Consider the following 27,664-nt stretch of genomic DNA (forward strand, 5'->3'; position numbering starts at 1 on the left):
GGATGTCTACTGGATGCTGCCGGCGCTGGCCCGTTTTTCTGACGGTACGAGCTTCCCATGCCTTGTTCGTGTTAACTTACTTTCCGAGGCACGAGAGCAGTAACCGTGTCATCTAACTTTCGCGCTTTTTCATCCCGACCCACCCCCTTATTTATCGCGGCCGCTTGAAACTTCGCCCGTGAAATATTTGCTGCGAGAACGAAGAATAATTGCCAGATAAAGTCTCCGCGGAAAAATTCCTAATCAACGGGGATGAAGCTGGCTCGTGGACGTGCGAGGGGTGTATTAAGCCTTCCGGAGGCAGTGGCCTTTTAAATTTTCTCCTGATGAATTTATACCCGTTTAAATTGCTAGCCGGTTGAAACCGGGTGCCCGTCCTGACGCGGTGTACACCCGCGAAAGTTTTCATTACCTCCGAGGGGGAAACAAGAGACGCGCGCCCCCGTTCGCCATCGATCCTCGCGGCAAGGCCGGCACGGAGGGGGAGGAAAAACCCCCGAATAACGTGATAAATCTTTCAGCGCGAAAGCGTGCGGATTGAATGCGCATCCGCCGGTAATTAACCCGTCGCGATTCCGACTAAGGGAGAAAGGAGGGCGAAAAATCGCGCGTAAATATTAACCGAGGAGCGTACGCCAGTGCCGGCAGGTCGAAGAGAGGAAGAGGCGGCCACGGCGGGTTGGTTCTTGAAAGAGAGACCCTGGATCCTCCCTATTATCGCAGGTGCAGCGCGAGGTTGGCTGGGCCGGGGTCCACAAAAAGCATTAGCACCCGCGAGGGCGCGAGTAAGGGCTCGCAGAAAGGAGTCCTTCAGCCTTTAATGGGCAGAGGTCTTTTCAAATTTCGAGTGGCAGCGCCTCTTTTGTACGGCCCTGTACCGCGCGTTTAGGGCATCACGGCGGGGACGCAGGACGAGGTTGGGGCGTCATGTGGCGGTAAGTGGGTGGGGTACGAGACAGGGGAAGAAGAAAGAGCCAGGGGAAAAAACGTGAATGGTGATGCACAGATGCGACGGATGCGACGATGTTCCTCGAGCAGAAGATGGACTCGATGTCGCGTGTCTGTGTACATGCGTGTGCACACGTGTACGCTCAACGTTCCCCACGTGCTTGCGGAGCGTGCGTGTGCGCTCCTTCGAGCCGGACGAGCTTAACAGTTAAAAGCGACCCCCGAGTGCAGCCAGATTCGTGGCACGATGAGACCCAGCGCCGATATACTTTGCATAGGGATAGGTCTGTGCGTAGTCGGCTCGACCCTGAACTTAGCCAGCCGCTATTTCTGCGTACCACGCTGGTGCTGAAGAGTTATGGCCGCCTGAACACGTTCGCCGTGGCAACGGTCGAATTTATCCTTTTCGACAGCAGGGTCGGGCTCGTCCTGGTTTGTTAATGACGCCGCGCGCTGCCCCATGTCTTGATTCGAACGGTTGACCGGCGGCTCATAGGTGAAAGCCGCGAGACGGGTAAATTGGGATCGCTGGACCCTTGAGTGGTATCGTGTCGACGATTCGAAACCTTTGCCACCTGACAGCATCGTAATTTGACGATATCGATTGCGACGAACGTCTGCCGTCGGCTGCCTGTGCACCGACTATGCAAGATTAATGCGACTGTGCCGCCTGACTTTAATGCGACATTGATGGGATATATCGACGCACCGGCAAGCCGACCGGTGATTTCACGGCGTGTCAACTAATTATTCAACGCGGAAGGTTCACGATAACAGCTCGCCCCTCCCGACTACTTAGAGTCGTCGGTCTCGTCTATTGTTTGATCACGCTTGACGTTTAATTACGACGTTTTCTATTAATAAAGTAATTAAACCGGCTCGAGTACACGCTCCGTTGCGTCGGCGGCGATGGAGCGCGGGAAAGTAGCGCGCCTCGCTAATTAACGCTGACACGTGTAGCCTGCGTAAAACAACCGAAACGGGGGTCATTCATTTTTGTTGCGAGGCGAGAGGAAGACGCGCGTAATTGACCGGTTCTTAATGGAAATTCGATGGAAAGCACGGGCCAGGCCAGTCGAAGACCAGGGGAGCACGATGGGCAAGGCCTCGACAAATCTGCGCCGATAAGATAACCTTTTCTTCTTCTCTCACCCTCGTCGATTATCTCGGGTCACCCATAAACCCTGTAATTAGCTCGACCTTATCAAGCAACGATCAATGTGAATTACGATCGGTCCAGATAAAATCTACGAGCGATGGAATCTCTGGAAATCACGTCCGACGAGAACCGCATTCGATGAGCCTCGGCGCGGTGTTGAATTCCGATGCACGAGAATTTCAAACACTCTTTTTGCCTCGTCAAGGATGTACCAGCTGGTTGTTCCCTTTCACGGTACCACACCCGCGCGCTTCATTATGGCGTTGTAATTAAAAACCGGCAGAGCAAAGTAGCTAACGCGTTGCTTCCTCAATCATTATAACAACCCGGCAACAAAAGGTTGCATTATTTCGCCATTAAAACAGACCTGCGCGCAATATTCCGGCCGGTGTTCACCGGGTTTAAATGTCTGCGGATTCTTTCCGCCCCGACGGGATAATGTTTCTCGATAATTAATCCTGGCGCACTACCAAATCCCCTTGGCCACTCTAATTTTTAGAATAATCCCCAGCGATCACATTGTCGCAGTCCCTTTTACGACTAGCACTTCGCCCAAATACGCGCGACGCGTGCAACGCGGTCGGCTTTTGGCACGAGAGGTTCGCAAACGGCGTTCCACGATGTGGCGTCTGCAAATACCTGTAGACGAGCGATTAGTCTCCCCTCCGGAGCCTAATATTCGCGGAACGACTGCTGTGTACTTAACATTATCCTCTCTCGTGGACATCGACGACAAAAATCGCTCAATCAGCCCTGTTGGATTCCGTAGCAGGAAATCGAGTGCAACACGTAAATACTCCTAAGTCTCACAAGAGGTTTTATTTGTAGAACCCTAACTGGCGTCTTCTAACAGAGGTTCCGCTCTTAGATGCTAGAATGAACTGCTCCCTGGATTTTGGGACTGGGTTATATATACAGGAGTTGTGGAAGAAGGGATAAGGGTGACGTGGAAAGAACTGTGGAAAATGTCTGGGTTAATGATGATGACTAATATGTTATTGCTGTATGGAGGATTTTGCGAGGATGACATAACTAGCTGGCATCCAACAGCACTAACCGCGCAAATCTACAAAGTGGGCGCACACAGCGGAGACAGTCCTTTCGTACGTCAATCAGAATTACTCCCCTATCTGCTTAGAAGCAACGTAGGTACCTGTACTGCTCGCAACGGTTATATAATCCGTCTCTGTGTCTACGTATGATGATAGGCAAAAGAGAGGATTTGCTCGTTCACCTTGCTATCCTTCCTTGTCGATAATAAGAATCGATCTAAAGTCAACCCGTTCGTAACGGGGCGGTTATAATTCGCGTGAAAACAGAAGGTCGCGTGCTTCGACTGTCCTCGAACCATTCGCCGATAAATCGTCCGTCCTGAATAAATCAATTTTTCCCGAACGACTTCCGTTGAATTGGAAGCGGCGGGTGTTTGCATTGTTAAACAACGGGTTTCTCGATACGGTCGTAACAGCGCCGCTCTACGCTCGGGTTCCTTTACGGGCTGATGCCTGTTTCCAATATCGTGTGAAACCGCAGTTGCGTGAGAACCATTGGTTTCTGGTACGAAGACCAATATCCGGCCCCCGCAGTTTCGCCCTTCGTGGAAACTGACTCCGAGATTAAAAGTAGTTAGCATTTAGATAAGAGCATTAAACGAGCCGACACAGCGGGGCGGAGGGCTGCAATGACAGGACGAACGGTTTCTTTTTCCATCGGCTCGGGACAAGTCGCTATCGCGCTGGAGACGAAGGGCCGAAGGACAGGCAGGATAAGACCCCGTAAGATTTTCGAGTAACGCGACACCGTGGCAGCTGTGTCCTGACTGGATTGAACAAGCACGTAGAAGCCCCTTCGGCTCGACTCTCTCTCTACTTCTGGTGTTTATCCGGACACGCAGAGCTCGAAAAAATATTGCTGAAACGACGGACACGGAAGTCGGGCTAAAGGGGAATTGGGAAAACAGTGGAGGATCTTTGGGGAAACAGAAATAGTGCCGGCTTCGATCTTTGCTTGACGATCCTCGAGGATTTGAAATCGAAGAGACGTTTCTGCCGTTTCTGAACTTGTGTACTCATCGAAACGAGGGTGGAAGGATTTATACCTCAGCAACCGTTTTCAAACGTCAACTAGATTGCCTCGGGAACGGTCGTCGATAACACGGGGGATCGCGACACGGAAAAGGGGGAACACGTATCCTGGCGAGTCGCTGGGTGTGTTTTATAAGGAATCTCCCTGGATGGTGTTCGAGGGAGAACGGCATCGGGTAAGACAGCGGGAAGTACGTGACGCGGGGACGCGCGATGAATGTTTAACGATCGAGGTGAGATCGAAGGTTGGCGGGACGAAGTCGTCGCGAAATCGTGGGAATTACGTAACGCGACTCGCGTGTAAGTGAATTCTAACGGATACTCGCGCCTCGCGGGGGTTAGGGGATGGCGCGGGAAGCTATTCGGCGGGATCAGTGGGAAGTGGAACGAAATCAAAGCGAACAGCGAAGATCGAGCAAAGGGGGTTGGGGATAACGTGTCTGCGTGAAACTTTTTAACGAGTGGCCCAAGTATCGACGAGAAATCGTCGGCATGTCGGGAAGTTCAGGTCGCCCGGGCTCTATCGCGACCCATATAACGCGGGGACAATCTTTTCCAGCGGCGAGAGTCGTCGCGCAGCGAACAGCTCGACGGGAAAATTATGCAAATGGCACGGTCGACGTGAGGCTAGTCGAAAATTGTATTACACGCGGCATCGTCATTGCCTGCTGACGAGATCTTATGTCGGCGGGGGTTAATGCAGCCAGCTATTATAGCACGTTAAACCGAACACCGAGCAGCGTAATCAAATTGCATCGGCACAAATTAATATTGACGTTGCTAACTGCGTTACATTGTCTGTGCGTGCTAACCGCGACTCGATAATGCGCCGGTGAGAATCGAAATGGGGAGCTTACAAGGGGTGGGTGGTATTATCAGTCCCCGAAGAGTCTCTTCTTCGAAGGCCCTTGATGTAAATTAGTAATCTCCTGTTCCATCGGATTACATTCTTGGAAATCTAGTGGCTTGAATTATTAGGGAATCATGGCTCCGATCCAAAACTTTCCATCCCCCTCTGCCAAGGGTCTTCGTCTACGATGTGCAGACTTTCGAGAAGCCAGCGGGCTATTAGAGGGTCAGGAAGGAAAGATGGCGTTAAAAGAATTATCGGCTTGATTTATGGGGAAACACGTGGAGTCCCGAGACTGTTTCTCGAAAATGTCATCCGAGACGGTGCGCGGTGTCACGTACGCGGAACACGTAAAACGAGACTGCGCAGGCTGTGGACGTAGCTTGTCCATTCGGGCGCCAAAATACTCTACCAGAGTCTACCTACTAGCTGCGGCGGTTTAAGGGCCTAGGCCACCTTGGACGGAGCAAAATTGCAGTCACTTTCGGCATTTTTTTTTAGGAAGATAATGAAATAAACAGAAAATTTAATGTTAAGCCTGTTATTGTACAACTCTCGCCGGAAAAAATCGTATTTTTTTTCCTACAAAATAGCGGCGGTAGAGCCGTGATACGCAAGATTTTGAGGAGCGACGTTTTCCACGGTGTTCAATCTCACGGCTATACCGTTTGACCTAGAACGAAAAATCAAAAAGTTTTGTTTTCTACATGCCTAAATCTAGCGAAGTACGTAGGGAAATCCAAAAATATTAATTTGTCTCGAAATGGTGACGATTAGGAAAAAAGTGCAGGTTTCATTTTTATAAAAGTGTCAATTGCAAAGAATATATTCAAGATATCGCAAAACCGCTATGTACTTCTCTAGATTTAGTCATGTAGAAAATAAAACTTTTTGGTTTTTTGTTCTAGGTCAAACGGTATAGCCGTGAGATTGAACACCGTGGAAAACGTCGCTCCTCAAGATCCTGCGAATTACGGCTCTACCGTCGCCATTTTGTAGGAACAAAAATATGATTTTTTTCCGGCGGGAGTTGTACAATAACAGGCTTTATATTAAATTTTCTGTGTATTTCATTATCTTCCTAAAAAAAATTGCCGAAAATGACTACAATTTTGCTCCGTCCAACCTAACCCCTTAAAAGATGCAAGTGTCTTCTTCGGTGTCTTCTGTGCTACTCTAAAAACTTTCGCAAGCAAACAGTTCGGCTGGCGACTGCCCGGCTGATGTCAATGAAGGATGGCAGCGGATCACGCGCTCGTTAAGCGGCTGCAAATCGCTAGGAACGGTCGTAGCGTTATCACTGGAACCGTATTATTGTCGAAAACCGGTGGCATTATCGTTATCAGTCGGGCTTTAGCAGCTGTAGGACAAGGTGTAAGGGCATGCCGAATGTTGTTGCCGAAATTAACACTCGACGAAGGGGATGCGTGGCCGGTGCCGTTTGCCATAGACACCGATTAGCACTATTCACGTGCATTCCGCGCGGGGTACACGTGTCTGGTTCGAACGTCATTTCCATTCAATCGAGATCCCATTTCCCAGCGGGCCGACGTGGTGCGGCGCCGCGGCCGTGTCGGGCGGGCTTTCGAAACAAATCTCCTCTCTCGTGCGCGCACGGTCGCGTCGCGGCGGAAATGTACGCCCGTAATGAAACCATCGTCGGCAACGAGAAGACGTCAATTAGCAGCCGAAACTCCCCGCGATCAGTGCCACTGCTTGATAGCTATCGAGGGACAGAGGCTGGCAAAGGGAGAGCGAGGAAGAGGGAGAGGAGCGTTAGTTTTTTTTCGCGCCAGCAACCGCCAGCTTCGATTCACAGCCGAGAGCCCCGCGACGGATTAAATATGAGCGCGGAACGAGGGCGAAATTTCGACGGTCCCGATTCCTCCCCATGAGAATTACGTCGTTAAAGCGGCAACAAACTTTCCAGTTTGAATCGAATTCACCTGGTCCCCTGGCAGGGAAGCGCGCGCGCGCTGTTCAAACTTTCTCGTGCTTCTTTCCGGGGGTAACTTCTGTGACGCGTGCGGCATGTGGAGTCCCTTCAAATTTATTGGATGACAGAGCGAAACGTGTTTAGACCGTCGTCCTCCACTTCCGAGAGAATACGAAATACGAGGAAATTCGACTGTGCTTTGAGCAGCCTCCGCTGACTTCGCCGAACGAGAGCACGATCAAGGGATACACATTTCTTTCCGCGCGGTTAAACTATTATCCGTCATAGCACGGCTTCGCTCCTAATCACGCACCTACGTGGCTAAAAGGAACCGTGTGTTGCTCGATCTCACCCTCTCTACAAATACACAAAGCGTCATCTGGATCGCCAGCGCACGTTTCGCGAATGTTCTTCGTGCGGCTGCGCGCTAAACCGTTCCGTCGGGCGTGCTTCGGATAAAGTACACAAACAGAGCTCCGCGCCACCCTTCGTCCGCGTATCCTCGGATTATACCCGAAGAAACGAGCGTGTAACGTAATCAACGATCGCCCGCGAATCCCGGGGATTCACGGCGGAATTCTCAGACGGTCTAATGGCGAGATTTTCGGCGCGAAAATCTCGGCGAAGCGGCGCCGCTTGTCCCGAGTGACGTGTCCGCCGCGCAGGGAATCCCCCGCGAATTCGACGTTTTACGTCAATGGGATTTTCATCGCATCGACAGGGGCAGGATCAATAATAGAGGGGCGAGCGTCTAGACGGGGCCGCAGGGGTCGGAGTTTCGCGATGACTGTACACCCGCTGGCTGACACCAAGTAAGTCAAAGGTCTTTCGCAGCGGATTTATCGAGGGTGTCTCGCTCTCTTACTCGCTCCCTTTCATAGGGAAAAGGGGCTGACCTCGACGAGTTAACCAACCTTCGGTTCTCTCGGCACCCTCTCTCGGGTTCACGGAACGTGAAGGGGGTGAAGTCGTCTACGAGCTTCCCGCCGACGCGTCGTCCTGGACATGTCGTTTACGTCGAACGGGAACAGCTGTTTCGAGACCGAACCCCCTATCGCATCCACGCTGTCCCGGCGGCTATTTTTACCGTGGACTCCTCTTGATTTACCCGCGAGAATCGTAACGCGTTCCCGATACTCCGTTCATCGATTCGCATTTCAAGGGCCACGCTTTGTGAAAATAGACTCGTTTATTTACTTGCGCGACTAGATCGTGAGACGGGGTGGTACGCGGTGCAAAGGGGATATAGTATCCAGAACCCAGAGGTAAATTGAATGGCCTGGCGGCTATCAATCGTGAAAAGAACACAGAGAAACGAGTGATAGAATTCATAGAACGGGTAATCTGCGATTAAACAAGAGAATCTTACTTAGAAACGTAATATTTCCCTCATTAATTGCAGGGGTAATTGCTCCTGTAATAGCTCTGTTATTTCTGGACCACCCGTCAGAGTCAGCAAAATTGCATACCCCCAGGAATAGGATCATTAAAAGGCAAGTTAGTTCTGAAATGTTCCGTATGAAAGAGGGGGCATTAGCGAGGGAACTAAGATGGGCATTAATTCTAAGAAGTTTCAGGACGACAGTGCTGGTATTAAGACAAATGATTCGCTCCTCAAAGAAAAACGGCTCCAGCTGTATCTTGCCATATCTCTTTCACGTTTCTAGCTTACGAGTAGGTACGTATCTCTATACGCCTTCAAAGTGTACCTACTTATCGAAATTAACACCGAAAGCATCCCCTATCAAATTCGTCGCCAGCATTTACTATCGCGATGAGTGCACGAATGGAAAGTATCACGTTTCTACGTGCATAGAGACAAGAATCGATCCCCTTCGCCTCTGTTTGTGGCGGTAAACAAAATCTAATTCCATCGCGTCCGCGTGCACCAGCCGACTGCGGGTGACTTCGTCGCAATTCCTGTTCGCGATCGCTATTTCTGCCGTGCATCGAATAAGACCGACTTAAACAACAAACGCACCTGATGCTGCCGCGATAAAACGTAGACAGCCGATATCGCCGGCATTTCCACGGCGCACAGTGGGGTGGGAGACCCTCAAAGTTGGCGAAAAATCGAAATACAAGAGAATGTTTACATATCTGATTTTTTATCCCTGGTATAGTTGAAATATGGGCGCACAATAAAACGTATATCCACAGCCTGCTACAACTCTTCCTTCCTTCCTTTATTTGCAGGAACTCCATTACATGTTTCTTCCAAGCGATTTATCAAACGATTTTGTGTAGCTATTTTTTGTGTTTTCTGTGTTATAAACTTCTGTTTCGCGATGAAGACGTCAATTTCAGATGTTTGTTTAATTACCTTTTGTTGTTACACGTTTGCGACAAGCAGTAATACCTTAATTACCATAGCTGATCTGCACGAACAATTAAACATTTAGTTAACTTCCAAGTCTGATCAAGCATTGTTCTTTGCACAGTTATCATCTCTGATTATCGAAGAACTGAGATTAACTTTCAGATTCTGCTCGTTTTTGCTCAAATCCCTATAATTTCAAGTCATTCAAAAAGGTTCCGAGTTCATGAAAATAATGTCTTTTTGCAATCAGGATATTTTAAATCACTTCTTATTAAGTTCAAATCCCGTAATAACCAGCAAGAGACGATAACCCCTCCAAAATCGTCAATCTCTGCCCAAAGAAGCTTTAAACTTATTATTGCCTCCAGTTATAAGTCGCGATGATCATACTACACCGTTGCAGTCTTATAATGAATATGATGACAGTGATACTAGTTCACACGATCATTAACATGATCAATGCATTGCCGTAACAAAAAAGAATAAAATGGTTTCACATATTGTGTTATTAAGTATGTGCAAAAATGTATTAAATAAGTTTAAACTTAGGATATAAAAGAGGAATCTTTTGTTTTAATTACATTAAAACAATCGTTTCTGATTAAGTTATTTAATTAACACAAGTTTTCATGACGCCTAGGAATTGATGCCAACTTTTAGGGTCTTCCACCCCACTGTGCGGCGTTCAATCGGCTTGCCACATTGGGAAGAAAATGGAACGCCCAGGGCCAGCGGGAATTTTTGGAACGCAACCGCGGAAACACGGTGCAGCCTCGAAGAAAAGGAACACTGTCACCGGAATCGCGCACAAGTCGATGTTTTACGAGCGTTTCCGTCGCGTTTACGAGCAACCCCGTCATAAATGCGACCGAATATAGACACCCGTCTATATACTCGCCAAATAGACAAAGACAGGGCTTTATCTTTCTCTAACCTGATAAGGGTGTAGGTCAACAAGATGCCGGGGAGTTTGCAACACCTACAGAATAGTTGAGGCAAGTATTAAGTTAGCGCGACAAGTTCTGTGCATTGATTTCCTGAGTGGACAGGATTTCACAAAGTGGAAATCCTGTCACCCGTGGCGAAATGCTTTATAGAGTACGAAGCAGTTCAGCGCGAGATATTCTGCTCCAAATAAAGGAAGAATAACGTATTGGATTCTAATTGGATAGAATGGTCGCGTCTCTATTAATCCAGCATTGATTAGATGCTCGGAATCGATTGTGCAGGCGTGCACGTGAAAGGGGAATAAACTCGATAGTAGCAACTTCGATATATCCGATATAATTTAAGGCTGAATATAAGGCATTACGGAAAATTGAATTCCTGTCTCACGCTTACCAGTGAACAGCACTTTCCCAGCTACCCAATGGTTACACGGAAAACTCGCAGTTTCCCTATGAAAGCGGCGTAAAAAAAGGGGGATGCAATTTAGATGCAAATTGCAATCATATCGAAGCTTCGATCTCGGCCCTTCGTAGACCCTAGGAGCCGATCGACGTTGTTTTCGTCCCATAACTTTTTTGTCGGCTGCGCGTCGGTCCCTTTCCCGTTCCCTTCTTCGTTGGTCATGCCCGATGTTCGTAGAAGGGCCTACTTTCGGGGCGTAAACTTTTAAATGTATCCTAGTATTCAAATCGGGACGTTGTAACCGGTGGTTACTTTAATAGCGATGGGGAGAGATAGCGGAGCTCCGGGTTAGAGTTGCGCGGAAAGGGACGTCGGAAGCTACGCGAGGTTCCTACGTTCTGGGGAGCTTGTACATATGACTGGCAAATAGGTCGTTGGTCCTTTTGCCACGGGCGCAACGAAGACGGAGCAACGGGGGATGGCGGAGGGGTAAGAGAAAAACATCCTCGCCGCGAGCGGATTTTAAATTCAAACGAGCCCCGATTACGCCATTCAATGAATGGCCGCAGGATTACGCGCGTTGCGAACTTTCCAACGACCTTTGAAACAGACACTCTCCAACGAATGGCGTCGTCCTTCTCCGTTCGGCTCCGTCCCGTGCGCGGCTCCCGCCCCCCAGCCGCGTCGTTAAATCCTGCGGGTAATATCGAAAGTGCTGGCGTGTACAGGTTTTTCCAAGTGGCGCGATGCAATCGCGCAAAACGTCGTCGGTTCCGGAGCGGCTCGGCGACGAACGCGTCCGTTCGTTCACGTGGCCGTCCCTCAAATGACTAGCGAAGACTACGCCAGAGATGAGTGGAGTATAAAAGGGTCGGCGAATAGGCCGACAAGAGGGTCTCGAAACCCGGCGGCATTTCCTTCCTCTTCGGACCTTTCCTCTGCGCTCGTCACCCACCGCGTACTCGGCGATCCTCTTCCCACCCTTCCATCTCGTCTGACCGATTGAAAAATACTCCCTCGCCAAGCTCCTGCCCCGTTCTCGGATCGCGCGCCCCTCTCCGGTCGATAGTTAAGCTCGAAAATATCCTATGCCTACTTGCGGCCGACACGATTATCCGGCGAGCCATTAGGAGTAGCCTCCGCTCAAAGAGAACGCTTTATTTTGAAAAAGGATTCCAACGGAAGCGGATTTGATAGCGTTTTAGTCGCTGTAAAGTAAGCGACATTAAAAGGTCGAAGGGCCCTCTAATCGAGGGCGGTACGAAAAAGCTTAGGTGCGAGAGGATTAACCGGAAGTGCTTTTAGCAAGAATAAACTGGGAGTCGTGAAGCAGCGTGGCGCTGTCTCCTGGCCGGTTTGATAAAAATTACCGAGCTAACGGGCGGAGAGGTGTCCGACTCGGCTGCGGATAGAAAAGTTTTGCTCGTTTTCGGTGGTGTGTTAAGCGTAATTCTGGGAATGAAATAACACGACGGTAAAAGGACAACGGAAAATTTCATCTCGATTAACGAGAGGTGAGCGGAGCTCTCCCGTAGTTAGGAATTTCTACAATTTCATTCCCCCGAATTGATATCCTCCCCTGGGCGGGTGTCAATTAACAAAATGCGGCGTTCTTCTAGCGGCCGGATGGCTAAGAAACGCGGTCACGGAAAGAAACGCGCCTGTGTTTCGTCGGACGATCGTGGCGCTTAATAATTTGCCAATTAGAAAGCGGGCACGGACGCGCTTCATCCCCTAACTGATTGCCCTTGACGCCAGCCCCCACGTTTAGCGGCGGGCTCGCGGCGAATAAGCGAGCGAACGTGGCGGGGGCGGCTGGCTCCGAGAGTGCAACGCGCGCAGTGTTTCTACTTTTTGTACCTCGATGCAATCGCAAAAAAGCACGCAGACGTCGGCGAGGTTTCAGACGTGCCCCCAGCCGTGCTCGATAGCGAGCGGTCGCCCCTGAAATGACTAGTGGTGGCTGCGACGGGGTTGTGGGAGGGTGTTAGCCGTGGTAACGGGCGTCGGCGACGGTGCTGCTGGTGGTGGTGGATGTGAAGGGCCTGGTAGGGCTGGCAGAGGGTGCTGGAGGGCTCGAAAGAGTGGCGAGCAAGGGTGGCGAGTGCCGCGGCAGCGTTTCTGCTCGAGTGTCGGGAAACGGAGCCGGCTGGCTTCGCGACACGGGGATAGAAAGAAAGCCAGGGAGCAGAGGACTTCTGACGATTTCCTCGAAAAGCGTCGAGAATACTAATGAAAAGAGGGACGATGACTCGAAAACGAGCTCACGAGACGTCTCGACTTCAATGACGCGGTCGCTCAGGCGATTCCCCGTGTAATTAGCTCGACATTACCACCCCCGTTATCAATCAAAATCGTTCGCAAACGTCGAGGCGCACTGACGTTAATTTGCCCTGAGGATCGGAGATGAAGAATTTAATGGCGGCGTGGGATCATTTATCAGGACCCAACGAAATAAAAATTTGTCGAGCAGCGTAGATTGGAGCAAATCCTGTTGATCCACCACCACCCTCCTTTTCACTTTATTACTGTACCGGGGGCCCCGTCTTCCGCGGCAGCTGCTAGTCAAGAACATACATAAATCCGAGGTTAACACGCGTCGCTGGTTAAACGCGTTCTTCATCGCCTGGTCCAGGTCTCTAGATTTTATGAAAGGCCCCGATTTAATTGTCATTAAACTAACTGCTTGCTTAATCATTTTCCTACAACCTTTGCGCAATCGTTTGACAACTATACCCCATATGGTACGCGGATCTGATCCGCTTACAGATTGAATCGTCCATATTTCTTGGCGACTAGTGTCACCAGGTCACCCATCGATCGGCAGTCGCGAGCATCCACCGCTGGAGTGGATCGAAGATGATGAACTCTCTCCTCCCGGTTACAGTTCGTCCGGTCGTATCTCCAGGGATCTGCAGGTCTCATTGTCAAACGATCCGCACACAGGGCCAGGGCACGCAGATGCGCATGCACGTGCACGCGGGACGACCACACGCGCACACGCACACACGGTATTGATTGCTCGGCAGTCGGTGGCTTACGATTTATGTCGTCGCAGCCGCGACCGGAATAACCGATGTCACGCTGAAAATTCACTTTTTTCCTCCGCCACCTGCGTCACCATGAATCCTACCTGACAACCGGAATCGTCCTGACCCCGGCAGCCAGCCAGCACGAGAGCGCACAAAAGTACGCGGGGGCCCGAGGAACACCGCGGAATTTATCATCGGCGAGCCTGGACAAACTTGCCCGCTCGGAACGGCCAGGCTCGAGGAGCGCTCGAATATCAAGTTAATCGGTGAAATTGGTCGATCGAATGGTGAGACTGATTTCCTCGTCCCGCAGGAGCATTCTATTTTGGTGCCGCATCAGGAAACATCTTTTTGCAGCTGAGGACGCCAACGAGGAGGAGGGATGCGAAGTTAAACCGCGAGGCTATCGAGTCTTTAATTGGGCGAATATTGGAACACTATTTCAGTCGTGTCCGCCAAATACGAAGGACGGTGAGGTTTTTAGAGTGTTCACCTGAACCACGCGGGTCGATAAGGTGTTTAAAGAAACGTCGCCTGCCACGAGATATACTTTAATTAATCACGAAGCGAAGAAGTCGGACTCGTTAAGTCACAGACCGCTGAGACGGCGATGTCAGAGCTTCAGCTCTTGGATTTTCTAATTTCGCCGTGCATTTAAATGCGGAGTAAAAATCTGTCGGAGGTGTCAGGCTCGGTGTTGGCCGTGTTACGACAAATTGCTTATTCAATTCTAGCACCAGAAGCGTATTTGATGTCGACCGTATTCTTGGTGAAAGCCAGGGGAGTAAAGTTCGTCCTTTCCGGGAGCTGGAGGCGAAAGGCGATCGTTGAAAAGGTGCTACGTAGGTCGCGAATAATTTTCGGGATCAGACGGAATTGGAATTGAATCACTGACACGGGAGCGGCGCTTGGAAAATTGGCTGGTTTTTGTTTCGAGGTTCTTTCATCGGGGGCGGCGAGAGCTTCTTTGATTTTAGCGCGTTTCTGAACGGAAAGATTACGTCCCCCGTCTTTGTTCGAAATTCCCAGTCGTCGTACGCGCGCGCGATAAATCGTCCATTCAATTTACGCGCGAAAGGGAGCTCAAAGGAGAACGTGTCTCGGGGCCGGCTCCGCGAGACTTACATTTTCGAAGGAGCTACACGGGGAGGAAGCGAGAGAGAAGAAATGCTTAAGGGAGGAGTTTAAAAAAGAATCGTATAAAGCGAAGATAATTTCCGCGATAAGACTCTTGGCCCGTATTACCCTACTAGTTAATAGGATCTACGTTGCTAACTTAGTTTGGAACTTAGTTGGACTTCCCGAGTGCAAAGAGTCTTCTCTTCCGCAGTCTTCCTCTCTTCTCTCAGACTCGCCGTAGATTAACGGGGCGCCTGCTCCGAGCTGAAAATCGTTGTACAGTTTGACTCCGAGATTTCGCTAATCTCGCTGCGAGCGTCCTTAACATTCAAATCCCACCCTCTGTACAACGATGCTTGGCCAAATCAACGGAAAGCCGATAAGACATACACATCCTACGCTCGAGTTGACAGTTTGGATTCAAGAATTTAGGTATATCGCAGCGCCGAAGGAAGACCCTTTCCCTCAGCGACATATTCTACGTTACGCCGTAAGTATGATTTACCTCTGCAATCTTAACGTTTCTTCTGATAAAAGCTCGAGTTTCCCCATATGCGATGCGTAAGTCGATCTCCGTATCACGGTCGACCCTCGGGCGACACTGAGCCGGAGAATTACATCTTCCAGCAAGGTATTCTTCCCCCGCGCGTTTTTCAACGATAGAAGCTTTAATCTTCAGGAGCGTTTCATTCGGGGAATACTCAACCTTCTTATTATACTTGCGTTCAAGATTAGTTAAAGTTCAACGTGTCCTACATGTAAGGAAGGACCGAAACCTCTCCCTTCAGTTGCAACGTGACGGGGCTTAATTGCTCGCCACTCATCAACTCTTTCGAATTTACCGTAGCACCATCGCGATCGACCTACGAAATCCCCGTCCGCGGCGTTTCGCTTTTACAGCCGTTTGGATGAGGGGGCAACGTCTGCCCGGGCACCGTCTCCGGGGCGGAATTTTTCAAACCGACTTTGTTTTATTACGAAGCATTCTTCCGCGCGTTCGGAAATACTTGCCGGGGCCGGATAATTCCCCGCGGAATACGAGCTCTTACCCGGGCGAGGAAACACATTTCCCGGCCGAGCACGTCGAACGGGATCGTTTAGGAAAGATTAAACTTTTTAAATTCCTATAAATTTTCGCGACGATAACGAGACGCTGGCCCCTGCCGCGCGATCTCTGCACGGTGACGTGTGCACGCGCGTGCAGCGAAACTCGCGGCGGGCGATTAAGCGGCGCGAGCTGTGATCCGCGTTTTACGGCGCTGAGAAAGCCCGGCGATAAGTCGGAGAGTAAGGGGCGCGAGGGGGCGAGAACCGCTCGAAATCTCACGGTGTTCCGTGGCCGCGCGTGGTTGGAACGGGACAATGGGATCGCGAGCAAATTGCCCGGTCATCGCGGACGCGGAAATTACCGCGTCGCATTTAGAGGATCCTCGTGACAAACGGGTATAACAACAGCACCGCGCACATTGTGCCCGTCGCCTGTGAAATTCTCGGTGGCCGTACGATCACGCGACAAATCGTACGTGCGCGGCCGCCTTTGTGTCGCGCCCGCCGCCGTGCGACATTCACGCGCACCTTTTGCGCCCCCGAAGACGGCCCCTTGTTCTTTCTCGTTACTCTGTGCCGTTGCATCCCGCCGCGCTTCGTTACGCTCTGCACACAACGGGAAACACGGGCCCGCTTTTACGGTCAGCTTCCCCCACCGTCGGGAAATGGTGCTGCAATTTTCCCGCGCGCCACGTAATTACATTCGGCTGCTGAACGCGTGGAGTGACGTCGGTTTAGGTTGACAGGTCGAGACGCCCAACAAGGGAAGATCCCGAAGCCGAAAATTCAAAAAATTCTGAAACTTTCTGAGTGTGTAGGGGATTTCCTCCTGATTACAAGGCAATTTTTGTTTGCTGCCCAAATTCACTCGAACGGGGTGAAATTAACCACCGAAAATTCGGCTATTTTTCATTTTTGTGATGTAACTCGCCAAATGTAAGGGATAGAAAAAAAGTTTCGAGACAAAAGTTACTTCTTTTAATTAGATCTATCGTTTGGTAAAAGAATTATTTTACATTTGTTATAACATTTGTATAAACATAAGTTATAACAGAGAATCGGAAAATAAATGGGTTTTCAGGGGTCAATTATACACCCTTAGAGTGAATTTGGGCAACAAACAAGAATTGCGTTGTAATCAGGGGGAAATTCCCTACATATTCACGGAATTTCAGAATTTTTTGGAATTTCCGGGTTCGGGATGTTCCCTTGCAAGACACTCGTGAATCCCGATGTAATTGGAGTCCAGACATGCGGATGTGATCCATATCGCTGTTTGGAGACTAAGAAAGAAGGTCGTTTTTAAATATTCTAATTAATCATCGTCGCGACGAAGATTGAACGATATCAAGCTTACTAAGGATGTGTCAGTTATAGGTATACATAACTCGATGCATAAAACAGTAGGTAGGTTCTTTAAATCAGAAAAGATACTCTTCTATGTAGGGGAGACTGGGGTAGGTTGTAACACGGAGTAAATTGTAACATGTTACTCGGCTCTAAATGGTCATAACAATCGAGAATACAAAAAGTAGGGGAAAAAAGTATAAAGGCAAAAGTAAAGAAAGCGAAGAAGCTTTTGATAGAATCAGATGAATAAACATTAATGATTGTTTAACTCATGTATATCAAATGTTTAATAATGATCTGCGTTTTCATTTATATATTTTAGGAATGTTTATTTGTGTTCACATTTGTATTTAAATAAGTAAAACAGATGTGTTACAATTTACACCGAACTGGGGCACATTGTAAGAAAGATTCAGATTTGTTTAAAGCGAAGCTAGATGTCTAAGTGTTCTAGATTTTTTCACGTACCGTCACGCAATCAGTTCACCGCATATGTAAGCAGTAAATCACGCGAATTATTTCCTGATCGAGGAAAACACGTTCGAGAAAAAACTGTGAAAACTTTTTTTGTTATAATCTGCCCCGGTCTCCCCTACAAGATTCACGTAGTCTAGAAACACAAGGGGTCTTTTAAAAACCTCAGAAATCCTATTAGACTTATTACGCCGTAGCTTTGGATAAGTACAGCGGATCGCGAAAGTGGACACGGAATTATTTCGCCGGCACCGGCGGCGGGGAGAAAGTCGATATTTACCTCGCGAAACGTCTTTAAAATCTTCCCCCGCCCCCCCCCCCCCCCCAGAGATAGGTTCCAGTGAATTTTAAATCCCTCCGAGTCAATTTGATCGCTTCCCTCCGTTTACCTACGGTAATGGTTTCGATCAACCACATTCGCTCCATCGTTCCTTCGCTTATTGTCAAACGTGCGGCACGTCGATTGGATTATACATCGAAACGGGAAGCGATAATAGCACGTAATTCTAATAAGCCCTGGGTAATGTCGAGGCGCTTAAGTGCACCAGTGGCCAGTTATTACGCGAATTGATGCAAACTCGGGTAAAATAACAGACGTGTAAATTAATACGCATTGGACGGAGAGAGTAGATTTGTTAGCGTCGCCGCCCGAGATCGGTCCTCTCGGCGATGTAAATCAATCCGTCGGCCGCCGGTTCGCTGCGCAACGCCCGATAATCTCCCCTTTTCCGACAGGACATCGCCTAGTTGGATTACCGTTCAATTCGCCCCGTCGATCCCCTGCGTCTTAGCGCAGGATTCACCGAATTATCGGCCCTAACAATCAGGTACCGCTAACTTCATTATCGCTACCGCCTTGACTTAAATACTTTCCAATATCGCCGAGGGATCTCCCTGTCATCCGTTGCTCTGGTTACGTTGCCGAATCGCGCGAGATCGCCCAGTTGCCACGCGAACATCCGCGAGAACAACGACACGGGCAATCGCGCGATACATCGAACATCCGGGAACGTTGATTGAAGCAGAAACGCCGAAACGAATTGTAACTCCAAAACAAACAGAACGGCGCGGCGTGTTTACGGTGATTGCGGTACGATTCGCGGTGTACTTTAGCAACAAACCGCTCTGCTAATTCGATTAATCGACGCGCTACCGTGTAACACGCCCCCCTCTCTTAATAACGTTTCTGTAATCGTAACTCTTCGCAGCTTTCCATCTCGCTGTGCTTTCATCTCTGCCATTTTCGAGTGCGAGGCACAGATGGATGAAACGGTCAGATATTCTCAATGATATCGGACACTTTCTTTAACTGCATGCTATTCTAGGCTTTTCAATAGCCAGCCTGACTCGAATTTCCCTGAATCCATTCCTCGAAAGTCCTTTACTCTTCCCGAGGCGATTGAGAAATGGAATCAATGCCGTACGAAGTTATTGTACCGACTGGGAGATTAGCTGGGGCGCGAAACATCAGTCACGCAGGATTGCTCTATCGCGAATGAAACCGCACGTCAGAATCGGAAACCACCGCCGTCCTCTCGTGAACTTCGGCCCGCGCAGTCGGAAGCTGCACTCGCCTCGCGTCCTCCGCGGAATAAGTAAGTCACGGTGCGCAACTTGTCGGGATGAAAGCGTAAAAACGTGTGCGTCTCGGCGTGTTTTTCAACGAAACTCGTTACTCGGTAAAAGGGGCGCTGTCTCTGGTGACGCTTATATCGTAAACGACGGCCGACGAGCTGCCTCGAATGGGGTAATTGAAAACTTGAAAAACACGGCCCCTCCGCGGTACCTAATTATACGGGACACAGAGTCTTCACCGACTCCTCAGCAATCTTTCCCTCCATCACGGGTTATTTTAGTTGAAATTTCTCAATTTCGTTAAACCCGATATAGGACACAGTGACGTTTAACACGCGGGGAGAATATGCGTGTACCTACTCGTGAAAGAAGTGGCATAACAGCGAAGGGAGAAGTGCTCGGAGCGCAAGAATGACGGGCCGCGTTTAAGTGAAGCATCCCGTTCGTTTAAACGGGTTGCGTGAATGGATGACCCGCGAATGCTTGTTTCATGGGATACGTGGTGAACTAATGCACGCATTGACATCGATGTAATAAGCTACGTTCGAAATGACGTGCAATTCGACGCCGGTACGGTGAACGACCTCGTTTCCCATTTCAGAATCGAATACGTATGGCTGGTTGCAAATACGATTTCGTTCACCTATACGGCTCGATGTTCATGTTCCCATTGATACGCATTAACGGCGTTTTACACCCGATAAATGATCGGCTGACTCGGGCTCCCCTGTAAATATCTATCTCACTGATAGCGACTTAATCGATGGGCATCTCGCGGAGATGATCGTCGAGTGGACGCGTGTCTCCAAGCACCCCTCCGACGCGAACGTTTCAATAAAGCTGATCGCTAGTATCCTCCTCCGCGCGGCAATTTTCGCAAAGGAAGATTTCAAACGGAAGATAAATCGATGCGCGTCCCGTTCGCGCATAAATCCATCTTAACCGCCGCGAGATTGCATCGTCGGTAATGAATTCCTCGACTGCCGTTGCGGCTCGCAATGATCGACGAGGAGCGTTTCTTCCCGCAACAAATTGAGTAACAAAGCGAGAGTTTCCACTCGTGACCCAAACGCGCTGCGAAGCTCGTCTTGCTCATATTAACCTTGCGCAACAGCCACTTTGATGCACGGTGCAATTTCTCATTCGCGGGTGATCGTAGAAATGATAATAGAGGACAGCTACTTTCGCGGTTAAATCTAAGGTGACAGAATTGACGCCTCGATGGTATCGATTACTTAAGGAGACTAGGCAGTCGAAAAATCGATTTTTTATTGGACCTTACGAAAGTACTATCTTTTCTGAATAAAATGCCGCTTGGTTTATAGTAAAATTCGCAAAATTGTAGATTTGGCAGCTGAAAACGTCAAGCGGCAACCTATAGCGTCAACTTTGCCCAGAAACTTTAAACGAATTGAAATTTCTATTTCTTTACGAAACAAGCTATGTACACATTGAGCAATTTTGCTGTTTCTATGACACAGTACACATTTCTGATGCATAAGACTCACCAAGAAGCCTTCAGGTCGAACGACGATGATCCCTTCTCAGCGACGATTCATCCGTGTCCACGAACAAAGTCCATTTTCGATGCGATCCCGTGTCCTGCTGGGTCGCACCCCATCGAAGAGAGGGTCGTGATTTCCACACGGCGTGCACACACATACCTGGTCGAAACGGCAAACACGTCACGAAGCAATTTTGCACGCGGACGACGGACGACTGATATCCAGCGCTTACGAGATCTGCCTATGTAAACACGCTCGCCCGATACTTTAGCGGTGATACAACGCCGCGGTTCGTCGCACTGACAAACTGCCGTCAGGATCCGCGAGACCCGCTTGCCCCACCAGCCGTACATAGTCCTGAAACGGAAAAACGGTGTTATGAAATTCGCGGTCGATGGACTTTGGTCGTAAATTGCGAGTTAGAGATGTGGGACGTTCTTAGCGTGACGTAGGTCCAATTCAGTTAAGCACAATACGAATTTTATATATATATATATAAACGGGTTGCGTGTATATATATATATATATATATATATATATATATATATATATATATATATATATATAAATAAAGCAGAAAGTGTTTGTGTGTTTGTCTGTCGCCTTGAAACTTTGGAACGGTGAACTCTGAGGTCACGAAATGTGTCCCAGCTCATTATGCCTAGTTAATCCAGATAAATGTGACGATTTTCACAAATAGCATATATAAAAATTATTTTTCCATAAAATCAAAACCTAAATCTCGGGCGAAGCCGAGTAGTGAAGGTAGTTTGAAATAATTTAATATGAAGAGGAATATTGATAATGCTTCGTCAAATAAGATTGTTTTACAAAAGAATCACTGTAGTACAAGAAGCTGAAAAGCTTCATCATTGATTAATAATTAACAGAGAAATGTCGTGTTAATTATAGGATGATCCGTCGTTTACCCGCGCGCATCGTGAGAACCGAGTGAATGACACTCTCCGGAACCCGATGATCGCCCCTAGGGGACTGGCACGACGGGAAACGACGTAAGAAGGAGTGCAGGTTCTTGTAGACATAGCTCGGTGAAAGAAGTATTTTGTGCGGGAAGTTCGTACGGCGGTGATTACGAATAAACGGAATTTCCGAAATAGCATCGCATTTTATTAGAATGTACACATGATTCTTGCTCGAGGAATTCGATTAATTCTCGTATCGGACCACTTCTGGCAGCGTGTTTCGCAGTTCCATGGATGGCAAATATTTAACGTGGACTCCTCTAATGCCAGGGTAAAATGGGCGGCCAGTGTAAATTAAGGTTGCCATGGAACTCGAACGTTTATAAAGTTGGGCGGAACAGCGTTGGCGGTTAATTATAATTATGATTGTATACGAGTGGCTACTTGTTCCGTGGGTAGACGTTATGACAGGTCAGGGGATAGGTCAGATTCCAATGCGCTCGGTATATTCCAGCTGCTCGCTGTAATGTTGCTTTGAATGGGGTGGCTTGGACGGCGCACACCGGAATCCCCAAGAAGCGGCGGGTAACGCGTTTAGGAATCGCAAGTAGCACGAGTTTAGCCCTCGTAGCCGGCCGTAGAAGTGGCCTGAACAGTCTCCTCGGCGGGGCCGCCTCATCCAATTAACTCGACGTACATTATACGGGGGAAAGGAGAGCACTAAGGCGTGGCGGAGAAAACGTTAAGAAAAAGAGAGGAACGGGAATTCTAGCCGGTGCGGTGCCCCGGGGGCAGATTACCCTGACGCGAGATGAAAAACTGAGCAGCGGATGTGCCGGTTGATCAGAGAGAGCCGGGCTGAAAAGCTGGCGTCGTCCGAGCGCGCGATACGGCAAACAATTACAAATGAAAATTTCCCCGTCGTCCCGCGAAACGTCTTGGCCGAAGCTTTTTGCCTGTTCGCCCATCGATTTTCCCCGTCCCGTTCTCAGCCAACCGTTCTCCTCTCGATTTCATCGAAGATTGAACAAGAAACAAGCGAACTACGCGACCGAGGAAGCTATCCCAGGTGTGTTTTATTGCACCAGGGTGCCACGGAATTATTTATTACATTATCAAACGCGAAATGGAACCGGCACGGCCGCCTTGCGTTACACCGAACGCATTCGGCCGGAGAATATTGTTTCTCCGGGAAAGACGAGCAGCACCAGCGACTCTGGAGAGAAAGAGAAGAGGGGAACGGAAAATTTTAGGTGTCGGTGGCTCGAGGGTTGGGAAAGATGCAGGCAGATCACAGATGAAATAGCGTTAGTTCGTTGGTGGAGGCGGCCCGAAGACGCCGACGGGAACACGACCCCCGTCAACAATCCGATAAGATAATAATTCCAGCGTTATTACAGTCCGCCGTCCCCTTTCCAAGCTACTTAAATTCAGCCCCGGTGCACGCCTCCGAATGAGAACCCTACCGAAACTCCATCGCAGCGATCGCTTCTGCTGTAATTAAAATGTTAAAAATTGTAGATTAACATCCACGTGGCTTAGTGGATATTAAAAACATGAGAGACTGCAGGTTTCGGAGAGTTCTCGGTTGGAACTCGTGGAAACGTGCCAGAAGGAGCTTCGTCCTCGTTACAGGCTGGCTCTCACGATGCCCACGCCGATCGCGTAACAGGAAACATTTGAGAGAGGAAAGTCGTGTCGAAGGGGAAAAGGATCGGCTTCGTGGAAAGCGAAGGGTAGGAGCGGTCACCGAGGAATTATGAGCCGCGTTTCGACTTTCGCTCGACGCGTCGACGAGACGGGTGACCATTTGGAGGATGTCGAAGAAAGCCATCGTTAGCAGGCAGGTAGCAAAATCCCTGAAGTTCGTGATAGATAAGTTACCGAACGGTTTCGATAAGTTTTGTTCTACGATCGTATGAAGAGGTCGAGTATCGATTCTCTCTATTTATAGCCTTACAGCCAGGAATAATGTCAATGACACGGAAATTGCGGGCACACAGATGCACGAAGCCTATGCGCGCTGGCTAACTTCATCGTGCGATTCATAAGGCTACATCCCCTCGAGTAAAAGGAATAGGTAAACAGGGAAGTCGAGAAAGTAATACAGAGTGAAGATAATGCATTCGAGTCACGGGGATTCGTCCCTCTGAATTACTATTAGCTCCGAGGCTCGATGGAGATCACGCGTGAAGTCTGCAGGCCCCTTACAACGGCGAAAGCCATTTGATGGGTCGCACCCATCGGAATATCGGTTTGACCTCTCCATTGTACAGTGTACACCCAAGGAGCTTGCCATATTTCTACCAGCCGGTGCAGTTTGCATTCTATCCCCTAATGAGAGGGGTCGTATGGCCGCGAAGTTCTCTGGACGTGTCACGAGCAGCGTTTTCCGTCAGCTTCGAGCTCGGACAACAAAGTTTCGCGGCAGTTTCAAAAAAATAAGAACGCGAATGACCGTTCCGGCGGACGTGCGCAGCCGGCGTGCGAATAAAACACGCGACGCCGCTAATAAAAATATTATTTTATATTATAAAGTTTCGCCGCTGTAAACTTGGCCAGCGGCGCGCGAGCCGTTGTTACAGGGAGCATGGAAACTGAAAATCCGAAACATTCGGACCGCCAGGCCGGAACGGCTGGCTGAAATTTAAAGCCAGAAACTTTCGGGTTTCCGACAGGAAACCGTCCAACAAAACCCATCTCGGTATCCAGAGCTTTCCGGTTGCCGCACACCTTTGCCCGCCAAATGATAAATCCCGCCCCGTTAAATGGACAACCGATAAAACGTATTGCGTTAAGAGGGCAATTTCCGTCGGTTCTCCAGCGGTGCCGTTCCCTTTGCTTTTTTTTTTATTGAATTGCGTTATGGTAACAGGCCCGAAACAGATACACGGTAATAAATCAGATTCCCCTATTTCCCTATCCGTTTACAGCGCTGTAAACAACCACGTATCGGGGGTAGTACCAGTACGCGAAGCTTTGACGGCCTCGATCTCGAAATACAACGCCGCTGTTTCGTGGTTACCTAAGAACGTGAGAAAACGCTGGTCTAAAGGATCTTGCGACGGAAATCAAGGCTTAAAGTTTAAAGAGTACTCGTTACTCCCATAAACTTTTGTTTCCTGCTCCATGCAAAAGCACCCCCCCGGCGACTCTCTTTCGTCGGTTCCGAGAGACGCGGCAAACATACGAGAAACGATCTGCACACTTTCCAGTAACGCGTTTTAGATACAGTCTTTGTTTAACCTGCGCCCCCGGAGTGCCGTCGTGAAACGCTTTGTTGTAAAGTGCATTGTTTACCACTCAAAAGTCGCGGCGGTGCCGCGCTACCAACCGCTATTTCAGCGAAGTTATAAATCTTACACACGCTCCTCGTTGGATAAATCAATGTCTATATCAAGACGACAGAAGCTATTGGCGCGATTATTGGGGATGTTAATATCGTCGAGATTACGTGGCCAATAATATCGACAGATTGATTGACATCGTTTTGCAATGGTCGCATTTGGAATTGTAAGGTTCAAAGTTATAATTGCGATGAATCGAGCCGGGCAAACGTCCCGATCGGGACTCAACTGCTCGCAGATTTAGTGGCGCTCGCGATAAGTAGCGGTCCAAAACGAGGACGAGCGATTCCACAGTGGGAGCGCACATGTGTACGCTCGACGCGAATGACTCGATCGTCTATCCGTCGTTCAAATAGTGACAGCGTAAACGAGTGCACTTAGCGAATGCGCGATCACGTTTCACGGTAGGATTGGCGTTGCACACCGCGGGGCGCGGCGCTTTAGCCGCGACAGCGTTGAAAAGGGCCCTCCAGGAGTCAAGACTTCGATATGTCATCGAATCAAACACGGGCCGTTGTCGTTGAAAAACGCCACTGTACCGGTTATCGCTGGAGAAAGTAGGTTAGCGCCGATTGAAACCTCGCGATTAAACGGGCAGCGGGTAGGGAAATGAAAATTCCCCCTTATCTAAAGGACCTTGGAGCACATAATTCTATAGTCGCGCTGAAACTCGTGGAGATTTCCAAGCGTGCAGAAGAATTAGAATCCATCGGAACGAGGTTAAATCGGACGCTTTGTATATGCTGGCAACACGGATGAAGTTCGTTACAGGCAAGGCGCGTAAAAAGCCCCACACGGCCTGGTGATTCGATTCGTTTTTTTTTTTAATTAAACATCAGGGATCGAACGAGGATAGAGCGGGCGAAAAGTGGGCCGAACGGAATCAGGAGGAGTGCCATTCTGTTTGTAAAACTCCTTCCTTAGTAGTCCCTGTTAGTTACCCGCGTAATTAGTCGCTGGGCTGCGATTGGTTAAGAAGCACAGGACCCTTCGTCTGCAAATGAGAACCCCTAGGAACATATACGATTCACGGCACGCGGCACCTGATTCCATTACCTCTGTGCCATTCCTGGTCGTCCTACGCCTGCGACCACTCCAACCCCTCTCGCAACCTCTCCCTCCGCCAGCCCCGCTTCCCCAAACCGAGCCACCCTTCGCCGACGGTATACGCTACACGTCCCAGCGACCTACAGGTACCTTGTATCTACAATCTTCCTGTATTATGTTAGCTGTATGCGCGGCGCAAATCCCATGCGAACGGAGACACTGATGTCGCCTTGCACAAAGGGTTATATTCCATTTTCTCATCCCAACCTCACCCCCTAACATCCAAAGACTCATTCACGGTGACCCGAAGATTTGGAGCTTTGTGATAAGGACACACTCTGCGTCTCTCTCTCTCTCTCTTTCTCTCTCTCTCTCTCTCTCTCACTCGGATCGCATTTCTTTTTTCATACTTTCTCTCCTCTGTCCTTACTTTAATTAGTGCCTACGCTCTTGAAGCTTTGAACATCTTTTGCGTAGGAGAGGCTCGTTTCGAAATTTCCGCGCGATCCCAGAGAAATCAACGGACGACGGACACCTTTCACCCGCGACGGCCTCGTGCATACGTGCCCCGTGCTCTCGCGCTGTTCTCCGGAACGATTTCGTTAAGCTTTAAACGTCCGACGCCCGGGGAATGAGTTTCGATAACGCGACAGACGAGAATAAATCGAGCGGCCCCGCCGTTATTTATTTGAAACACGTTCGAGCCGCGGCTGGTGCGACTTTTACTTTTGAAATACGTCGAAATATCGTCGACTGGAACTTTTCCACCGTAATGCTATCCCCGCCGGGCGGGATATTATTTCCTCGCGATGCCCGGCGTTGAAACTTCATTACGACTCGTTATTTGTCCATTAAATCGGAATTGGAAGAATTGTCAGTTTCGCGGGGGTCAACGGTTAAAAACGGCATTTCGCCGCTGGAACGGCCATATAATACGCTGACACGTTTATTCTCATCGGAATTTATGGAGGCAGCGAAACGGCCCGGGTTTATGCAGCATCCACTGACAGATATCTCGGAACAAACGGACTAATCAACTCTGATTAACTGGCACGGCTTTTACGATACGCCCGGGGACGCGTTCAGCTCGGAAACAATTAAAAAGAATAGCTTTCCGATTATTCTGGCCCCCTTTTTTTTTCATCCTCCATTGCGCATCGAATACGGCATCCAGCGGTACGCTGACCAGCCGGCGGTATCGTGTAAATGGCACTCAAAGAAAACCAAGATTAACGAATTTACCACGGTATAAATGGAAAATAACCGCACACAAGAACGCATCGATGGTTCCTGTTTTCGCTCCTCGATAAGTTCTATCCAGCGGTTCGTTGCACGGAAAGAGCGTAATCCGTGTCACGATGCGATTCACTTTAAAACAAAGGCGAAATTAAAATCCGTCGGGTGGAATGGTGAATCTGTTGCGATTCGCAATCATTTGTGCGCACAAACAAAAGGCAAAATGACTGGAAATAGGAGCATATCGGTGGATATCATTCGGGCTAGTAGACACGTTTATCGCGTGACCCCGTGGGGGCGAAAGAAGCCGAATCCGCGACGCCGTGTGGCTCGTTTTCATACACATAGGAATAGAAATGCTC

General features: G+C 49.2%; 1 protein-coding gene across 1 annotated transcript in view; it reads right to left on the minus strand.

Moving 5' to 3' along the window:
• The window catches only part of LOC143373268 (irregular chiasm C-roughest protein), a 280,817-nt gene that overhangs the window by 198,173 nt on the left and 54,980 nt on the right, over nucleotides 1–27,664 (minus strand). Inside the window, exon 2 of the mRNA XM_076820370.1 lies at nucleotides 20,753–21,106. The gene's annotated coding sequence lies outside the window, so the exon portion shown is untranslated. The remainder of the gene's footprint in view (nucleotides 1–20,752; nucleotides 21,107–27,664) is intronic.

The sequence above is a fragment of the Andrena cerasifolii genome, chromosome 9 (assembly GCF_050908995.1).
Source record: "Andrena cerasifolii isolate SP2316 chromosome 9, iyAndCera1_principal, whole genome shotgun sequence".
Lineage (NCBI taxonomy): Eukaryota > Metazoa > Arthropoda > Insecta > Hymenoptera > Andrenidae > Andrena > Andrena cerasifolii.